We start from the raw sequence: 14,896 nt of genomic DNA, 5'->3' as shown, positions 1-14,896 counted from the left end.
AGCCGCTATTCATAAGGCCTGTGCTCCAGACCCCTCACCAGCTTTGTTGCCCTTCTCTGGACACACTCCAGGGCCTCGATGTCTTTCTTACAGTGAAGGGCCCAAAACTGGACACAGTACTCAAGGTGCGGCCTCACCAGTTCTGAGTACAGGGGGATAATTACTTCCCTGTTCCTGCTGGCCACACTGTTTCTGATACAAGCCAGGATGCCATTGGCCTTCTTGGCCGCCTGGGCACACTGCTGGCTCATGTTCAGTCTAGCGTCAATTAGCACCCCCAGGTCCATTTCCTCTACACAGTCTTCCAGCCACTCTGCCCCAAGCCTGTAGCATTGTCTGGGGTTATTGTGGCCAAAGTGCAAGACCCGGCATTTGGTCTTGTTGAATCTCATCCCATTGGCTTCACCCAGCTATCCAGCCTATCCAGATCCCTCTGTAGGGCCTTGCTACCCTCAGGCAGATCAACACTTCCACCCAGCTTGGTGTCATCTGCAAACTTACTGAGGGTGCACTCAGTGCCCTCATCCAGGTCATCAATAAAGATATTGAAGAGGACAGGCTCCAGCACCGACCCCTGGGGAACACCACTCGTGACCGGTCACCAGCTGGATTTAACTCCATTCACCACCACTCTCTGGGCCTGGCCCTCCAGCCAGTTCCTTACCCAGCCAAGAGTGTATCTGTCCAAGCCACAGACTGACAGCTTCTGATTCAAGCATACTGTGAACATTTTGCTTGCACCGATAACTTTAAAAATCTTATTGTGGTTGGACAAACCCATGTATATTATGGTAAGCGAGCGGGCACATATTTCATTTGCTCTAGCTTGTTTCAAAATCTATCTTTTACTCCTGTAGCAAAATATATATGAATATAACTAAGAAAAACTACAGTTTATAAAGGTATACTTGCCTGAAAATATACAGTAAACATATACAGGGAAAACTTGTAGTGTTCTAGCAAGCTGAATATTCTTCAACATAGTAGTTTCACTTTCCAGCGCATCATTCCTGTTCTGTATAATCTTTTCTACAACAACAATTTTATTTGATCAATTGTAACATTTTAATGAATTAAAGCAGGATTTGTATTTTTAAGAGAATGACTTATTTTTCCACTAGTTTTCATCTAACTAAGAAGTGTACTCATGAAAGCACAATTTGCAGAACATTATTTCAAGTTCAGATAAATTTGGTTCTAGGAACAAAAAAAAAAAAAACACTAAAAAAACACCTGTTACATGACATACAAACTGGTAAGTCTGCACATCTTTCACAAAATATTTCATATTTTGCTTCTGATTTTGATTGCTTCATAATGATCAAAAGTCAGGGAAAAATAAACTCAGAATCAATCGGAAAATGCTGATCTCTCCATCTTTCGAATGCTCAGGATATTCAGCAGTTATAGCTGGCTTGAGAAGCAGCTCCACAGGTAACTCCAAGGATCAGTATGTTCAGCTCCTGCAAACAACACACTAAACAATTACCATTATGCACTATTTGTTTTGCCAGTGCTCCAACAGCACCTGGAAGTCCAGAGTGGCATGTGATTTTTATCCAAGAAAGGGCTGCTGAAGAATCATGCTTAAGAACTCCAACAACAACGTTTAAAAAATAACGATAACTAAGTATCTGTACTCATGTTCAGGATTTCCTCCTCTCATTTATGCAAGTGAATACTTCCAGGACACACTTCAGCATAAAACAGTAATCTTTACTCCAATCTCACGTATGCCATCTCGTATCTCAGACATTTTCCATTTAAGGAACAGTAGCCAGGGTGTGTTTTTGTCTTCCTAATTTGTAAACTGTAGTTTTTTTTTTCTCAGTTTCGCTCCATATTTCACAAATCCTGTTTTCTTTAAACAAACTTCCCGACCTCCAGCTCCCCCAGCCTCCCATGGCTCTGCCCGCGTTCCTTCGCTGTCCCTTACAACCTCTGTCGTGCCCAGACATATGAGGAGAGGCTGAGGCCCCTGGTGTGTGCAGCACAGAGCAGGGCAGGCTGAGGGGAGGCCTGATGGCGGCTGCAGCTCCTCAAAGGGAGCGGAGGGGCAGCGCAGAGCTCTGCTCTGTGTGACAGCGACAGGGCCCGAGGGAACGGCATGGAGCTGCGTCAGGGGAGGGGCGGCTGGGGGTGAGGGAAAGGGTCTGCACCAGAGGGCGGTGCGCATGGAACAGCCTGCCCAGGGCAGTGGGCACGGCCCCGAGTGCCGGGGCGTTTGGACAGCACTCAGACATTGGGACTGGATTTTGGGTGGTGCTGCCTGGAGCCAGGGGTTGGACTCCATGTTGGACTCCAGGTCCCTTCCAACTCGGGACAGTCTACGATCTTATAGTTGAGTCTTCCAGGAAAGCAGCCCCCAAATTTTCACTCTGCCCCGCACTTGCCTTCCCACCGAGTCCCACAACCTCACGCTCCCAACCCCACACCTCAGCTCCCGGCGGGACAGGAGCGCCCCCCAGGGGCACCGGCTGCTCCGTGCCCTCCCTGCCGGCATTGCCGGGCCCCGCCGAGCTGCCGCTGCCGCCGCGCAGGACCGGACTACGTGCAGAGTGAGCACTATCGGAGCTCGGAGCTCGGAGCTGTCGGAGTGAAGGGCGGGAGCTGTGGCGGCGCTTCTCCCCGCTGCCGCCCGTCCTCCCGGCGGCGTGGGGAGGCGGGCGGGGACAGCCGGCTTCCCGCCCCCGGCTCGGCCTCCTCTCCTCCCGCCTCCGCACCTCCTTCCCTCCCCGCGGCACCGCCGAGGCTGCGAGCGCGGCGCCCGCCCAGCGCCCGCCGGGACGAGGAGGCTGGATGAGGACTTGCGTCCCGGGGCGTTCGGCAGCCCCTCGGGCATGCGGCGGGCTGCGAGGACTCTGCCCTGCCCTGGAGCCGAGCGGGGACATCAGGTAACTGCGCGCCTCGCGCTATCCCGGCCCGGCCGGAAAGTTGCCTGCAGCCCCCTGGGTGAGCGGCGGGGCGACCCGCGGGCGCCGTCCGGAGGGGTCCGGGGCGGTGCGGCGGCGGCTCGGGCGGCTCGTGCTGCTGTGCGCTGAGGGTGGGGGGAAGGGGGGACGGGGCCGGCAGCGTTAGCACCGTGTGCCGGGCTCTGCTGGCTTCCCCCTGCCAGCCTCGCTGTGCTTAGGACAGCCGACAACAAAATACTGCCGGAAAGTAATGCGTAGCGGTGCGCGGGAGAGTTCGGTGCGTTTGTTGGGCTGTACGGCATAGCCCGAAATACGCTGTTTCTTCTGAATCCTTTTCTGCCGAGGGCTTTCTAACGGGACCTCTGTGGGTTCAGCGCAAACTTCTAACAAATGTGTGGATTTTAATTAACACAGAGTGAGGATAAATCCCACTCGAATTGTTCCACAGTGGCGCCTTGCTCTCCTTTGCTCATAGTTTGTATCAGAGGCACTGAGATTTGTTTTCTTTATTTATTCTAAAATCACTTAAAGAAGGGTAGGTGAGCAGAGTGCCCCATGGGTTGTGGGTGCCTTTGCTACAAGCTGAAAAACTGATGCTGAACCACTTTAAAGAAAGAAATAGAAAACATCCATACTTTCAGAAACCTGCTTTCTTGCCAGCCCAAAGTAGTGTGCACTGCAGAATGCCCTGAGGGTGAAAAGATTTCCCGCTTCAGAAGTGAGATGGTTCCCCGCGTCAAGAGTATTCTGCACTTACTCCATGGGTTAAATTGGAGAGAATAAGAGGGAATCTGCCTCAAGGGTTGTATCAGCTGTAGCTGGGAATGTTTTACTTCCAGATCTCCACAGTGCCAGTGTAATGCCACAGTGTTTGTTGCAGAAGCCAAAGGAAGTAATCAAATGTAACGAGCTTAATTTCACTAGATTATAATATGACGAGTTTTGGACCAAATTTAGGAGATCAAAAGGAGAACAGCTTGAGCATCGTTCATCTGTTACTGCAGGTAATCCCAATGGTTATGCATAAGGCAATACATTTATGATGATTTTCAGATTGACAGCAGTTTTTAATAAGCCCACAGTTATTTTACCTAAAAAGCTCCATGACCCACCGCAGCTTTGGGGCTGCTGCATATATGCTCAGTTGTTTTATTAAAGGACTTTTATATTGTATTAAACTAAGAGAAGTTTGAAAAAGAGAAAGAACTATGAGCGTAGGTAGAACCTGACATGCTTTCCACCTTTCTGTGTTTCGTGGTGCCTTTTGGTGTTTTTTTCGTTATTAGCTTCAAACATAACTTCTCCCTGAGATCTCATGCAAGTGGCAGAATTTCTTAAATGTGTGAAACAATTTTCTATTGTCAGATATTCTGTAGCTCTTACTTCCTTAAAAAGATAGATACAACCTGGGAGTTATCATTTTTCTTGACAGCATGACAGTTAAAGCTTGGTTTGCATAGCAGCAGGCACGTGTGGTGCATTAAAGGATGTCATTCTGAACTGTCACCGAGTAACTTTTCAATGTGCTTTTGTGAAAGTGAATGTATTGCTTCTAAAATGATGGCTTGGGTGTAACTGAGTGTTAGGATGAGGAATTATGTAGTGATGTAAGATCTAATTTAAGGTTTTGACTGCGGTATTAATATTGCATTCCTGTGGATTTAGTGCTCAATTCTGTAAACAGGTATTTGATTAATTTTCTTCATATTGGTGTCTCAGTTAGATGCTAAAAACCTACTGTTGATGCAGTTGTGCTTAAGCTGCCCAGAGGTGGAGTGTGCAATTTTGCCTTTTTATATCACAGTGAAGAAAATGCTGCATTTGCTGATAAGCTTTCTGATAACATGTCCAAATGGCATGTAATTGTTGCTATTTAGAAGCTGAGATCATGTTAGAAGTTGTGAGCTTAAACATTTCTGTGTGCCAGACAAGTGTTGTTTGACAGTATGTGAAGCCTTAAGCAATGAAAATCGGCAGGTGAAGTGAAGAGGGTATATAACATGCTGTTAAGGTATGGGAGTGTGGGAAGTTTGGGAAAGAGCAGTAAGTCAGGAATTTGGGGTTTTTTTTGGATGGTGAACTTTTTCCTTAGTAACTAAGTTACCAGCTTTTGAAAATAATATGTACCTTGAGGATGTGAGGTAAAATGTATATCTGGACATGGAGGCATTTGATTTACCTGAAGACTATATTTGCTCTTGTAATGTTGTTTTAAGTCTTTTTCTGAACTTCTTACCTCTATACTCTTAAGTCTTCTCCTGGAGTCTTCTCTTAAACCAACATAGAAACTTTGTTACTTCATTGGTGAGCCTCTCCTGGTTGGATTTGGTAAGTAGGGGTGAAACTAGTTCACCAAGATCAATGTTTCTGTAGGAGGAAGAGGCTGTTGAGAACTGATATACCAGTGAGAGAAAGTTCTGTCTTAGCTGTGAGTTCAGCAGCTGGGCTTTGAGGAGTACATACCACAGGTCTGTAGGAAGTGAGCACCATGGTCAGCTCTTGGGAAAGGATTCCTTCTGACAGCCACAACCAGACAACATTCCTGCAGATAGCCCAGTGAGCTCTTAGTTGGCATGCCTGTTCTCTGTGTTTTGCCCTCTCTTCAGTTGTTAATCCAGCCAATCTCCTCTTAGCTGAAGAACTCCTGATGTGCTCAGTTTTACTTTTAGATTACCTTTTCTAGACCTCTGATAAATAATATTTCCTGCTGAACTCTTTGAGTTCATACTCTTTAAGTAGAGCACCATCTGTGAGAATGGAGCTGTGGCCATACCAACAAGTCAGGTGAAAGTATTAGCTCGTACTCAAGGCCATACTTACAAATCAGTGTGTTGTATCTTTGGAAAAGTATGCCGTTGCTGGTCACTTTTTGCTCTCTTGTTAACTCTCACCACTAAAATTCCATTCTGACCAATGGCTGAATACTATTTCCCTTCCTGTATTTTCTCAGTTGATCATTCTTAGCTAAACTTGCATTGGTTAGCTGCATCTCAGTTTCTCCTAGATCATGTCTTCAATTTGCTATGGTTATTCTGAATTCAAATCCCCTTTTCCGTTTCTAACTTGTAGCTCTCCTAGGCTGATGTCATATTCAGATTTACAAACATACTCTGTTAACTAAGTTATTAAGAAAGCAATAAATATCTAGCAAGTTGGACCAGGGATCTTTTTAAGAATGTCTTCCCATTTGTCAATGAATGTGTAATAAAGATTCTCTGATTATGCTGTTGTAGCCTATTTTTGAAATACTGCAGTGAGTTTCATTGTATAGATGCTATATGAGCTCATAAATACAGTTGTTACCATCTGTTACCAACTACTGTAAAACCCAAAGTACTTCAGCTGTCTAGGTTTTTCTTACAAATGCTGTAGTTTTCAAGAAAATAAAGTGCTCTTGATGTATCCAGTTTAGAAGTTCTTTTTAATGCAGTAGTTTTTCATTGAACAGCCAAGTACCTCCTTGTGGACGTTATGTCATTGTGTGGAGATTGTACATTGCAATCATATAATGTCTATTATTTGCAATTAAAATGCTGCTCACAAATCTGATGAAAATTGCCAGTGTAATATAAGTACTAGTTTTACTTCATGTTTTCTGACAGTTATTTATGGTAGGTGGATTTAATCAGCAAACAATGGGAAATAACATGCCATATTACTGATGTGCTTAACTGAGATGTTTTACATAAATTCTAAAGGTCATGCAAAGGCGATGTTTGTACACATTTATGAAACAGTAGAGGAAAACTACAAACAGTAGTAAAAACTGATTGCCCGTTAGGGGCTTAAGTCCTTGAAAGTCTTAGCGATCAGAAGTTTCCTAATAAATTTCCATTGTATTAAATTTGGTCTTAAATTTACCTGTTTTCTGCTAATATGTGGTGGCTTAGATTTAACATAACAATACTGAACATCTAATTATCTTTTTTTCCACTCCAGTGAAGAGGCAAACTATGATGTTCCAAATTAATATATTTGTCAATAGTGCTGTTGATTTAAGTCACACAAGTATCAGCTTCTGAAATTGGAGAATTAGTTTTGTGAACTGCAGCATATGTAAATTATACACAAATACCCAAATAAATTATTTATTTGTGGTTTTGCAATAAGCAGCCAGTACTTCCTTTGGTGAACATTTGTTATTAACAGTTCTAAAAACTTCATAATATTCTTTCTGTAGAAAATAAACACAAGCTGTCTTCTAGAGGTTTATTAGAGTTGGTCTACAGAATTTGAATTTCAGTATAGTGAACACCATTACCATTTAGTACCATAAAAATTATTGGTAATAACATATTTCTCTGTGTAGTAGAAAAGTGATACATTCTAGAATAGGACAAACTTGAGTGCATACAGCCCTCCCCAACAGCCAAATTACCTGCATGATTGGAAGTCCTCTCAGGATCTTTTCAGGCATGTGATGAGTTCCTTACACATTCTGAAGGAGGCCTAGATCTGCTAGAGCTGGAATAGTGGATATTTACCTTTATCTCCTTTCAGTCTTTTCACATACTGAGGGATGTTGAAAGAGATCATTCAAGCACTTCTGCAGTCCCATCTTCCCCTTTTCTGTAATTAAAGGGGATGACTATTTCTTTTACATGCAAGGTTGGAGAATAGAGTACATCTGGGTACTTTGGTGAAGTCTGATTTTTGTACTCTTGGGGTTGGGTAGTAAAGGACCGAAGGCCATGAGTAAGAGGATGCACTCTCATTTCAACTACTTCATATTTAGTTGAGAATCATTTGCTAGTTTAATGAAACTTGTTTTCCCCTTTCTGTTATGCTCAGTGTTAGCAGGAAGGGTGGTGAACATCTTTGTTCCAGTTATTCTATAGTAGGAAAAAATGAATGTATAAAATAAAAAAGCAGGAGGCACTCTGAATGCCTCTTGAGTACCAGCAAAAGGTGCATCCTAACAGCTTCTACCTGATCCTTTACTGATTGTGGAAATCCAGATTCATTGGTGTTCTGGACTTTGCACCATTTTTCTCCATTGGCTTCATTCACTTTGGAGAATCGGGTATTGTTTTTAGGCTCTTTGTCATGCTGTCTTCTAATGTTTCTACTTTTTTTTTGTTTAAAGTTCTGTTCTCCAAAAGATGGCTTTGATTCTTGCTGCTTCTGGCCTCCTTCATCACATACTTGCAATGAATACGTGCTTTTAAAGACCTGCTTTAAAAATCAGAAGAGCATGCTTTCCAAATTGATTATGCCAAATCTGACTGAGGTCTCCTTTGCTATCAATGAGAGGACACTTTTTATATTCTTGGTTGATTTGTCACAAGCCTCAGCATGCTAACCTCTTCCTTGACATTTGATGTGGCAAACAGTTCTGGAATATATTCCTATAGAGATAGATGTTTATGTTTTGTCTCCTGATATAAACAATCACATACAAAACTATCTATGAATTTCCTCAAAGTTTTAAAAATGTTTCTTACCAAAAATTCTCCAAGCACCTGAGCTGTAGAAGAGCAGATTATTTTAGGGTCAAATAGTTACTTAAAACATTCGGAAGAGATACTGGGAAGAAATAGCTATTTTTTTTTTTCCCAGAAGAGACAGGTTACCAGTGAGGTGTGCTGGGATAAGAGGAGCTGTACAATGAGCTCATAAATTATTTGAAGAAGAAAGTGAGCAGGGAGGTGAGAGCTTTCACTGAATAATAGTGAATTAATCAAGGTAGTTGCAACTAAAGCTTCAGTGTTACTTCCTGGGCATGTTAACGTCTATTCTCAATATACACTGCAGAATTTAAAGGGATCTTTGCTTTGATGCTTGCATTCATTCATTTCTTTTTGAATACTGTTGGCTTCTCAAGTAGGAGAACTGGAATTATTGAATTTAACTCAATGTGAAATATTAATTCTCAGCTCAGTGATTATCAGAAAAGTAAATGAAATATTGGGAATTAGAAAAATAAGAGCCAATAGCAACATAAAAATTATGTCCTGAAAAAAGTATTTCTGGTAATAGTAAATAACATATGTAGTTACTTTTCTTCTCTCTCAGGAAAAAAGAAAAGTTTATAAGCAATTGAGGGAAAGGCAGAAAACATGTCAAGGAGATGCTATACTCTCTTCAACAGATGATCAAACAGATTACAGCTTTTCAGTTTGTAAAAGGTGTTAAAAGCTAGTATGATAGAAGTCAATAACATTGAGTGGTATAGAAAAAAGTGAAGATGGGCTTATTATTCACCATTATTTCTCATTCTGTGATGAGAACAAGCAGTAAAATTATCAGCAATGAAGTAAAATGAATTGTTAAATAATTAAGCTGTCAAACTTATTGCTACAGGATATTATAGAGGGCATGTGTGTAAAAGAACTCAAAGCAGATTTTTTGTCATGATAGGCCATAAGTTCACAGGTAATGATCAGGTGGGATGGTCCAGACATGGTTGCTGGCATAGGATTTCTCTCAGTCAGTCTCAAAGTAGATGAACTTGCCAATGACAATATCAGTCCTTGCTGTGTTTCTTGCATTTCTTTTCATAAAAATCCTTTTATTCAGAAACAAGATAGAGACTTGATATACCAAGTATTGTCACTGTTCTATTCAGCTGTATGCTATATATGCTGTGTTCCCTCTGCATCTTTCTCAAAGGAATGGAATGCATTCAGCTAGACTACTACTGCAGTCTAATTAAATTATCTTGTCAAATGTGGTGTTTTAATTCAAGGCTTGCTTCTTGTTCAGCCTATGCAGAGAAAGCTGCAGCACAAACTTTAGATTATCTGAATCACTTATTACTCCTTTGAACTGAAATATAATTAGTAGTCATGACATTAAATTGTGGTACTTGTTGGTTTAGTACTGCCAAAAAGTCTGTGTTCTGGGGAGTAAGTAAACTCCTTCATCACTGCTTTTTCAAGGAGAGAACAGGACATTTCAGTCAAGTGTAATTCATTCAGGTTTTACGGCTGTCTTGAAAATAATTTAGTCAAGACATAAAAGAGGAATTTTTGTGTTCTAAAACATTAGGTTAAACATTTTACACATTTCAGTTCTTGATACAACTGAACATTGCTTTGATGCAAGTCCATGCCAATACTATAGTATTGCATCAATCTTTCTTAAGTCTAAATGCAAAGGCATGCATTAAGAAGGGGAAAATACAATTAAAGATACTACATTTTAAGAAGTGTAGTTGGTTTCATATTAATATTGAAAATGCCATGCTTATAGCAAACTCAAGGCTACTGAAAACTTGAGTTCTAACTTCTCAAAAGAAAGGGAATGTTAACTTTACTCCGACAAGTAGTGAACACTTTTTTTTTTCCCCCAATTTAATAGAGGGGTTTCAAGGAAAATGCGTACATTTATGGGAAGGGTCATTTTTTCCTCTTCTTTAATAATAGCCTTTTGTTATCCTTTGCTGTCTTCTCAACAGCAAATTTGACTGATGGCTGAGAGCAAAATAGCAGCCTCATCAGGGGTGCATCATTCCTTTGTAGGGTAGGTCATTATACTTCTGAAGTGTCTGCAGTAACCCATCAGCATGAGTTACTGGGTTCTTAATACTGTATAATTATGATACATGCATGATTCCACTCTTTGTCCAACTTGTACATGCCTTTCTAGCTCCTACTTAGAGGCCCTTTTTGTGAGAACTGGAATAAGTTCTACTTTTTGAAATGCTCATCTTTGAGAAATAGGGGAAGTGTCCACATGTCGTAAGAGAATTTTCATGTTTCTTTTGAATTTCCATAAGTGAAGGCAAGTCTTAGACAACTGAAATATCAATAAAGGAAAATATCCTTCCCTCCTCATAAGTATTCTCTTTGCCTCTGTTATCTTCTCATTAAAAGTAATGATTGATAAACTCTTCTCAGTTTGGAGATTATCTACTCTTGTAGTAATCTAAGACACAGGAGGTATCTAAAACTTTTAATGAGAATTGTTATTGTCATTATACAACATCTTTTACACAACCCTTACTCAATTCTTCTGAATATTTTAAAGATACAGGTAAGTTCTGTCAGTTTTTGTTGTTTCTCTGTATCCCAGATGTGTTTTTATTTTAGATCTGAATGACAGGTTATCTCGCAGCCAATTCAGTTGGTGAAGCAAATCCATCATCTATTGTTATTTTTTGCTCAGCTGAGTTGAGAAATATGCTAATAACAAATCCATTCAGTCCCTGATTCCAACAGAAAATGCAAGTGTGCCTAAACATGCCAGTAAATTCTTCTCTGAGGTTGTTCGTATACTTGGCATCTGCACATATGTCTGAGCATGCCAGACATTTATCTGTGATGAATGCAAAACTGATTGAAGATCTTATGTTGCCAGATAATCATTTCTGGACATGCATGCTGATTCATGTGTTTTCTATAGTCCTATCATCAAGCTGGTGACCAAGTACAGATGATGTTTCTCATTTTCTCCAGCTCATGTTTCCAGCAAAGACATTTACTGGACCCACTCTTGGCTGACAGGCTGACTTCAAGGTCCCTGACTATCCAAAAATCAGCTCTTCATGCAAATATGCAAGAGTTCACACCATCTGTAAAATATGCTCCTCATCTATCCATCATTAGGCTTTATTGATTGAACTGTCATTTTTCAGGTATAATCTCTGACTCAGGGTCAGTCTCTTTACCATGTGTATTTGCAGCTTCCAGCTCACTGTAAATGATGAGCATAGACTCAATCTTTTCAGACAGTGTACAGATATTTCTAATTAACAACAGAAGTGACTAGATTGAAATAATGTATTATTTTGAAATAGAAAATCTTCTTTTCATTTAAACTGCTGCTCTGTAAGATTTTGTTATATTTTATGGAGTTAGACGAATATGACTTTGGATAGGGTCACCAAAAGATACCTTACACATGTGTCTGTGTTTCATCCACTATTTCTAGCTCTTAAATTTTCACTGACATGGCAAAACGTTCTAAAAGATAGCACAAACCTATGTTTCTTCATTAGATAGCAGAAGACTTCTCCTTTGAATCTGAGTTTGTCTTGGCAAATTGAGCTACTACATGGGTTTTTTGTCTCTTACTTATGAGTTACAACAATTGAGCTAATATTTTTTACAGAGCTAAGGAAGGCACAAGATTTATTGTAAGGAAGAAGATCTTAAGAAATTTCAGCTCATATAAAAAGGCCTCTCTCAATCAATATCACTGTTGACACAAGCAGGATCCCTCCTGTGAGTTGTTAACTTACCCTGGAGGAACTGATCCAATTTCAACCCACTAAGACCTGTTAATATTTTACAAATATGATATACTCTTCAAAGATTGTTGCACTCACTGTCTTTAGGCTTGATCAGCTGTGATGTTCCTTCTGAGAAATATTCTTGTCTGCTTCCTTACTTACCAGAGAAACAGAATAGATGTCAATATGCATATTAGTTAAATACTGTGCTTGTGTTTACAGCTGATTAAATAAAAAATGAATTGATTAATTCCAAGGCTACTTTTAAAATAGACAATGAGAGAACAATTCAGTTGACTGAAGATTGGCATCTGAGTCTTTAGGTGTCCTGTCTGGCCACTAGTGGTTGCTGTAGAAAAACAGTAGGCTCCCAGATAGCTCAGGTACTTTGAGGCACCTAAAATGCATTTGTTTTGGCAACTTCATTAACAGAGTGCAGTTTTTCCAACAGATAGACTCCTCCATGTTTATTTTTTCTTTTTTTTTTTTTCCTTTTATCCCTTTACTCTTGAATCTCGCTCATTTTCCAAAGCCAAAATATTATTGCTTCATAAAGTCCTCCACGTTCAGAAAATATATGAAATACCTATTCTGCCTCAGTTGACACCAACATTTCAAAATTACTAGGTTGTCCTTGTGGTGCATAAACAAGTGAGTGCTAAAAGTGGAATATATGTATAACTGTACTAAAAATGTATGTAAGCAAAAAGTATTCTTCTTTCTTCTGTTCGATTCTACAAAAACAGTGACCAAATGAAAGCAATGAGAAAAGCAGAAACGTTGGAGGGAATTGTTGTGTTCTTTTCTTTCTTTCTTTCTTTCTTAGTTTGGTAATATAGTGGAAAAAAAAAAAAAAAAAGAACAGATGCCTGACAGTAAGTGGATTCACTGAAGCTGGCTGTAGTAACAAGCTGTGTCTGCAGTCCCAGAGTTTGCCTGGTCCTGATAACATTTGGACAGAGTGCCATGACTTTCCTCGAGTAATTCAGGAAACTGTTCTCATTCTTTCTCTTCATCCTTTTGAATAGTTTATTAATGCATACATTATTCCTAAGGAGATGCTGGTGTGACTTTTCTTGCTGTTGGTTTTAGCTGCAAATTCATCTAGCATGAAAGACATGAAATACACTTTTTCACAATTTAGGTGTGCAATGAGAAAAAACCAAAACACTAAACAAACTTTTGATAAAATTGGGATGTTCCAGGCTTCTATCACAAGTCATGTAGTGTCACAAGCTGCACAAGATACGTGCAAGTGCCACAAGTCAAAAATGTCATGAGCCATGCAGCTGACACGGCATGAGAAATAAAGACAGCTGCTGTCTTCAGTAGCCACAGAAGAATAAGAAAATAGGGTGAGTCTAATGAAAATAAAAGATTCTATCTTTTTCTTGTAAGACAGTCGTACGCTATCATTATTCTCTAGAACCATTTGACAGTAACAAGTGAAAAAGTGAAACTGACAACAACTGAGTGTTGATAATAGGAAGAACATTGTGCCGGTATATAAAACGTCCGAAAGATAACTCAAACCAGTTTCGTTTATCTACTCACAGTGGATATTAAAATAATTTTCTGATAACAGTTCTGGGAAATCGTGTACTCTTACTGTGTATGAAATAGGTCTCCTTTAACAAGGAAAGAATGACTTTAATAGAAGGAGAGTATGTCCCCACAGAGTGTTTGGGATAATACTGTCACCTATATATTGCTGTAGATAATCATGTTAGGAATTAGAGATGTCTGTCTGCATGGAGATGCCTGCAGATGTGTGCAGTGTTTGAGTTTCAGCAACTTTTGGAAACTCTGTAACTATGATGCTAATATGAGTAAAATTGTTAGACAGCTAGTGCAATGACATGGGAAAATATGTGCACTATGTTTACTCGTAGTTCTGGCATGGCTTTAACATGTTACCAGAATATAATTAAACATAATATTTTTAAAGGACTCTTGAAACAGTTTATAAAATTACAAGGTTAATGAAATAACTAACATCGAATTCTGACTAATGTGTATGTTCAGAAATACAATATACTTCAAACTTTCATGTTACATATTCTCTCTCTGTGCTGGTAACTGCTTAAAATTCAGAAGCTGCCTTGCACTGGGAAATATTTTGCTTATTATGAAGAATTTCAGGGAATTTCATGAAGAATTTAATAAGTCATTATAAAACTGGAGTCTGAGTTGTCAGTAAAGTACCTGAAAATAGAAAAGTTGAATATATATTTTCTGCATTTTGTTTATGATTTCATTATAGGTAACTTTTAAAAAACCTATGACTGTGAAACGTGTTATTGATAGATGACTAATCCATATGAAAATGACATTTGTGACACTTGTAGAAGTTAGAGCACTCAGATGCTAGTGGAATAGAAAATATTAATGTGGAAGTAGCTGAAGTGCTTTCCAGAGAAAAGAAGAATTTCACATCCTACAGGTAGTCACAAATGAGCTTACTTCTACAGACTCAGCATAATAATTATTTCTGGTTCACAGTAACTGAGTTTTACACTATTCAGTGAAGAACAAGTTAAGTGATTCTGGTGATGCTGCTGGTTAACACTAAAGTGGAAGTTCTTGTAGCCTGTGTTTAATAATCATCTAAGTCAGATAACTTTTATAGCTTTCAAATTTTTAAGTAGTCATTCTATTAAATTTTGGTAAGTAGTATTGAGATTTTAGTAATTGTCCCCACTCATAAACTCATGAAAAAGAACAAACTTCTGGTCCAAACACATTTGATTCTTAAGGAAGGTGGAAACTTCTCTAAGTTTCCTGTGATCGGTAGTAGTGAGTGCTTTCC

The 14,896-nt window shown here is 39.8% G+C and overlaps 1 protein-coding gene across 5 annotated transcripts in view; it reads left to right on the top strand.

Moving 5' to 3' along the window:
- The first annotated feature begins 2,733 nt into the window (after positions 1–2,733).
- SGCG (sarcoglycan gamma) overlaps positions 2,734–14,896 on the top strand; it is a 113,623-nt gene continuing 101,460 nt past the window's right edge. For all 5 annotated transcript variants that reach the window (XM_015279196.4, XM_025146853.3, XM_004938804.5 and 2 more), the window contains exon 1: positions 2,734–2,894. The gene's annotated coding sequence lies outside the window, so the exon portion shown is untranslated. The remainder of the gene's footprint in view (positions 2,895–14,896) is intronic.

This window comes from Gallus gallus, chromosome 1, assembly GCF_016699485.2.
Source record: "Gallus gallus isolate bGalGal1 chromosome 1, bGalGal1.mat.broiler.GRCg7b, whole genome shotgun sequence".
In the NCBI taxonomy this organism is placed as follows: Eukaryota; Metazoa; Chordata; class Aves; order Galliformes; family Phasianidae; genus Gallus; species Gallus gallus.
The sequence above is the reverse complement of the archived record's forward strand: the minus strand, read 5'-3'. Positions and strand labels throughout refer to the sequence as shown.